The sequence below is a fragment of the Triticum urartu genome, chromosome 6A, assembly GCF_056163025.1.
Source record: "Triticum urartu cultivar PI428250 chromosome 6A, HENAU_Tu73, whole genome shotgun sequence".
Taxonomy (NCBI): Eukaryota; Viridiplantae; Streptophyta; class Magnoliopsida; order Poales; family Poaceae; genus Triticum; species Triticum urartu.
Window position 1 is genome coordinate 554,124,621 of NC_141878.1, and position 6,358 is coordinate 554,130,978.

Consider the following 6,358-nt stretch of genomic DNA (forward strand, 5'->3'; position numbering starts at 1 on the left):
CCAACAGTTTATGGTTGTGGGGGTGGACTATTTATAGCCACTTGGCAACCCGACCTGATCTGTCCAAAATGACCCTGGGTCACTAAGGAACTGACACGTGTACCAACGGTCGAATTTTGAACTCACACGGCAACTTTACTTGGGCTACAAGTAAAGCTGACTTGTCTGGCTCTGGACAAGATTTTCTCTCAAAGTCTTCGCTCGAAGACATATGATTTGAATTTGGCATCACTACAGTCATTCTGACTGGTTCTTTTGGACCCCACTTAACAGTACGGTGATTCCTATGACACTACATAAATGAAATAAAACTACGAAGGATCTAAGTCTTCGAGTTCCATAAGCTTCATAGGGATCTTCTCATGTCATTGTCTTCAATATGAATATCTTCATAAACCACCATTGTCTTCAATGTCTTCGTACATTCTTAGGGGTCATCTCTGGTAATAAAACCGAATCAATGAGGGACTTCTACCTGTGTTTTCCTGCAATTCTCACAAACACGTTAGTCCCTCAACTAGGTTTGTCGTCAATACTCCAAAACCAACTAGGGGTGGCACTAGATGCACTTACAATGGAGATCCAACAGCACGACGGCGTGGTGGTGGAAGTAGCGGGATTCCAACAGGGCTTCGCCAAGCGCTGTGGGAGGAGGGAGATGTGTCATGGGAGGGAGAGGGAGGCGCCAGGGCTTAGGTGTTGCTGCCCTCCCTTCCCCCCCCCCCCCACTATATATAGGGCCAAGGGAGAGGGGGGCAGCCTTGGCCCTCCCTCCAAGGAAGGGTGCGGCCAAGGGAGGAGTCCCTCCTCCCCAAGGCACCTCGGAGGTGCCTTCCCCCTTTAGGACTCTTCCTTTCCCTCTTCTCTTGGCGCATGGGCCTCTTGGGGCTGGTGCCCTTGGCCCATATAGGCCAAGGCGCACCCCCTACAGCCCATGTGGCCCTCGGGGCAGGTGGCCCCACCCGGTGGACCCCCGGGACCCTTCCGGTGGTCCCGGTACAATACCGGTGACCCCGAAACTTGTCCCGATGGCCGAAATAGCACTTCCTATATATAATTCTTTACCTCTAGACCATTCTGGAACTCCTCGTGACGTCCGAGATCTCATCCGGGACTCCGAACAACTTTCGGGTTACCGCATACTAATATCTCTATAACCCTAGCGTCACCGAACCTTAAGTGTGTAGACCCTACGGGTTCGGGAGACATGCAGACATGACCGAGATAACTCTCCGGTCAATAACCAACAGCGGGATCTGGATACCCATGTTGGCTCCCACATGTTCCACGATGATCTCATTGGATGAACCACGATGTCAAGGACTTAATCAATCCCGTATACAATTCCCTTTGTCTATCGGTACGACACTTGCCCGAGATTCGATCGTCGGTATCCCGATACCTTGTTCAATCTCGTTACCGGCAAGTCTCTTTACTCGTTCCGTAACACATCATCCCGTGATCAACTCCTTGATCACATTGTGCACATTATGATGATGTCCTACCGAGTGGGCCCAGAGATACCTCTCTGTTTACACGGAGTGACAAATCCCAGTCTCGATTCGTGCCAACCCAATAGACACTTTCGGAGATACCTGTAGTGTACCTATAGCCACCCAGTTACGTTGTGACGTTTGGCACACCCAAAGTATTCCTACGGTATCCGGGAGTTGCACAATCTCATGGTCTAAGGAAATGATACTTGACATTAGAAAAGCTTTAGCATACGAACTACATGATCTTGTGCTAGGCTTAGGATTGGGTCTTTGTCCATCACATCATTCTCCTAATGATGTGATCCCGTTATCAATGACATCCAATGTCCATGGTTAGGAAACCGTAACCATCTATTGATCAACGAGCTAGTCAACTAGAGGCTTACTAGGGACATGGTGTTGTCTATGTATCCACACATGTATCTGAGTTTCCTATCAATACAATTCTAGCATGGATAATAAACGATTATCATGAACAAGGAAATATAATAATAACTAATTTATTATTGCCTCTAGGGCATATTTCCAACACAGGCTTGCTGCTAACTTCTGGTACCTGGGAACTTTGGTCTCTCAGGAGGAAAATTCGGACTTGATGATTCCCTATTCTGAAGAGGAAATGTTGTCTGCTATCACGAAGGCTAACACTAATTCTGCCTCTGGCCCGGATGGGTTTTCTATCCCCTTCTTTAAAAAGTTTTGGCCTATTCTTAAAAATCTTATTTGCCAAGTGACTCAAGGGTACTACCTGGGCACAGTTGATATCTCCAGGCTGAATTATGCGGTGATCTCTCTTATTCCCAAGATTAAGGGTGCTGACTTAATTTCCCAGTTTAGACCTATCACGCTCATTAATAACTTTGCCAAGTTCCCTGCCAAGTGTCTGGCCACTCGCCTCACCCCGGTGGCCCACCGCACCCTATCTCATACTCAGTCGGCTTTTATCAAGGGGCGCTTCATTCTGGACGGAGTTCTCTGCCTCCACAAAATCGTTCATGATATTCACAAATCTGGGAACAAGGCAGTTATACTCAAATTAGATTTTGAAAAGGCCTACGATTCGGTTAGTTGGGGTTTCCTGAGACAAGTCCTACTTGCAAAAGGGTTTGAAAGTGGGGTGGTACACCGTATCATGCAGTTGGTCATGGGGGGCCACACTGCTGTTAATGTTAATGGGCATATTAGTAACTTCTTTAAAAATTCTAGGGGCCTGCGGCAAGGCGACCCGGCCTCGCCCATTCTTTTTAACTTCGTTGCGGACGCCCTTTCTAATATCCTTTCTAGAGCTGCGAAGGCCGGTCATATTTCCCCTGTTAGTTTCCACCTCATCCCGGAAGGAATCACGCATCTTCAGTATGCTGACGATACTATTATCTTGGTGGAACTTAATGATCTTTGCATTGGCAATCTCAAGTTTCTCCTCCTCTGTTTCGAAGCTCTCTCGGGGCTCAAGATTAATTTTTCTAAAAGCGAAGTTATTGTCACGGGCGTGTCTGATGTTGAAGCTCAAAGGGTGGCACGCCTATTAAATTGCTCTCTGGGCTCCTTTCCTATTAAGTATTTGGGCTTGCCTATCACTTCTGACAAGCTCTATGCCAAGGACTTTGCTCCTGTGGTGAACAAGGTTGGTAATCGTGTGATGCCCTGGAGGGGCAGATATAACACTCAGGCGGGCAAAGTGGCCTTAATTAATGCCTGTCTCTCCTCCCTCCCTATGTTCTTGATGGGGTTCTACCTTCTTTCTATGGGTACTCATGCTGGTTTTTGTTGGGGAACGTAGTAATTTCAAAAAAATTCCTACGCACACGCAAGATCATGGTGATGCATAGCAACGAGGGGAGAGTGTGGTCTACGTACCCTTGTAGACCGACAGCGTAAGCATTATGACAACGCGGTTGATGTAGTCGTACGTCTTCACGGCCCGACCGATCAAGCACCGAAACTACGGCACCTCCGAGTTCTAGCACACGTTCAGCTCGATGACGATCCCCGAACTCCGATCCAGCAAAGTGTCGGGGAAGAGTTCCATTAGCACGACCGCGTGGTGACGATCTTGATGTACTAATGTCGCAGGGCTTCGCCTAAGCACTGCTACAATATTATCGAGGACTATGGTGGAAGGGGGCACCACACACGGCTAAGAATATGATCACATGGATCAACTTGTGTCTCTAGGGGTGCCCCTGCCTCCGTATATAAAGGTTCAAGAGGGGGAGGCCGGCCGGCCATCATAGGGCGCGCCAGGAGGAGTCCTACTCCCTTCGGGAGTAGGACTTTCCCCCCAATCCTAGTTGGAATAGGATTCGCGAGGTGGGAACAGAGAGAGAGAGAAGGAGGGGGGCACCGGCCCCCTCTCTCCTTGTCCTATTCGGACTAGGGGGGAGGGGCGCGCGGCCCAGCCCTGGCCGCCTCTCCTCTTCTTCCACTAAGGCCCATTAAGGCCCATGTACCTCCCGGGGGGTTCCGGTAACCTCCCGGTTTTCCGGTAAAATCCCGATTTCACCCGGAACACTTCCGATATCCAAACATAGGCTTCCAATATATCAATCTTATGTCTCGACCATTTCGAGACTCCTCGTCATGTTCGTGATCACATCCGGGACTCCGAACAACCTTCGGTATATCAAAACGCATAAACTCATAATATAACTGTCATCGAAACCTTAAGCGTGCGGACCCTACGGGTTCGAGAACAATGTAGACATGACCGACACATGTCTCCGGTCAATAACCAATAGCGGGACCTGGATGCCCATATTGGTTCCTACATATTCTACGAAGATCTTTTATCAGTCAGACCGCATAACAACATACGTTGTTCCCTTTGTCATCGGTATGTTACTTGCCCGAGATTTGATCTTCGGTATCCAATACCTAGTTCAATCTCGTTACCGGCAAGTCTCTTTACTCGTTCCGTAATACATCATCCCGCAACTAACTCATTAGTTGCAATGCTTGCAAGGCTTAAGTGATGTGCATTACCGAGAGGGCCTAGAGATACCTCTCCGACGATCGGAGTGACAAATCCTAATCTCGAAATACGTCAACCCAACATGTACCTTTGGAGACACCTGTAGAGCACCTTTATAATCACCCAGTTATGTTGTGACGTTTGGTAGCACACAAAGTGTTCCTCCGGCACACGGGAGTTACATAATCTCATAGTCATAGGAACATGTATAAGTCATGAAGAAAGCAATAGCAACATACTAAACGATCGGGTGCTAAGCTAATGGAATGGGTCATGTCAATCAGATCATTCAACTAATGATGTGATCCCGTTAATCAAATGACAACTCTTTGTCTATGGTTAGGAAACATAACCATCTTTGATTAACGAGCTAGTCAAGTAGAGGCATACTAGTGACACTCTGTTTGTCTATGTATTCACACATGTATTATGTTTCCGGTTAATACAATTCTAGCATGAATAATAAACTTTTATCATGATATAAGGAAATAAATAATAACTTTATTATTGCCTCTAGGGCATATTTCCTTCAGTCTCCCACTTGCACTAGAGTCAATAATCTAGATTACACAGTAATGATTCTAACACCCATGGAGCCTTGGTGCTGATCATGTTTTGCTCATGGAAGAGGCTTAGTCAACAGGTCTGCTACATTCAGATCCGTATGTATCTTGCAAATCTCTATGTCTCCCACCTGGACAAGATCCCGGATGGAATTGAAGCGTCTTTTGATGTGCTTGGTTCTTTTGTGAAATCTGGATTCCTTCGCCAAGGCAATTGCACCAGTATTGTCACAAAAGATTTTCATTGGACCCGATGCACTAGGTATGACACCTAGATCGGATATGAACTCCTTCATCCAGACTCCTTCGTTTGCTGCTTCCGAAGCAGCTATGTACTCTGCTTCACATGTAGATTCCGCCACGACGCTTTGTTTAGAACTGCACCAACTGACAGCTCCACCGTTTAATGTAAACACGTATCCGGTTTGCGATTTAGAATCGTCCGGATCAGTGTCAAAGCTTGCATCAACGTAACCGTTTACGATGAGCTCTTTGTCACCTCCATATATGAGAAACATATCCTTAGTCCTTTTCAGGTACTTCAGGATGTTCTTGACCGCTGTCCAGTGATCCACTCCTGGATTACTTTGGTACCTCCCTGCTAGACTTATAGCAAGGCACACATCAGGTCTGGTACACAGCATTGCATACATGATAGAGCCTATGGCTGAAGCATAGGGAACATCTTTCATTTTCTCTCTATCTTCTGCAGTGGTCGGGCATTGAGTCTGACTCAACTTCACACCTTGTAACACAGGCAAGAACCCTTTCTTTGCTTGATCCATTTTGAACTTCTTCAAAATCTTGTCAAGGTATGTGCTTTGTGAAAGTCCAATTAAGCGTCTTGATCTATCTCTATAGATTTTTATGCCTAATATGTAAGCAGCTTCACTGAGGTCTTTCATTGAAAAACTCTTATTCAAGTATCCCTTTATGCTATCCAGAAATTCTATCATTTCCAATCAGTAATATGTCATCCACATACAATATCAGAAATGCTACAGAGCTCCCACTCACTTTCTTGTAAATACAGGCTTCTCCGAAAGTCTGTATAAAACCAAATGCTTTGATCACACTATCAAAGCGTTTATTCCAACTCCGAGAGGCTTGCACCAGTCCATAAATGGATCGCTGGAGCTTGCACACTTTGTTAGCTCCCTTTGGATCGATAAAACCTTCCGGTTGCATCATATACAACTCTTCTTCCAGAAATCCATTCAGGAATGCAGTTTTGACATCCATCTGCCAAATTTCATAATCATAAAATGCGGCAATTGCTAACATGATTCGGACAGACTTAAGCATCGCTACGGGTGAGAAGGTCTCAT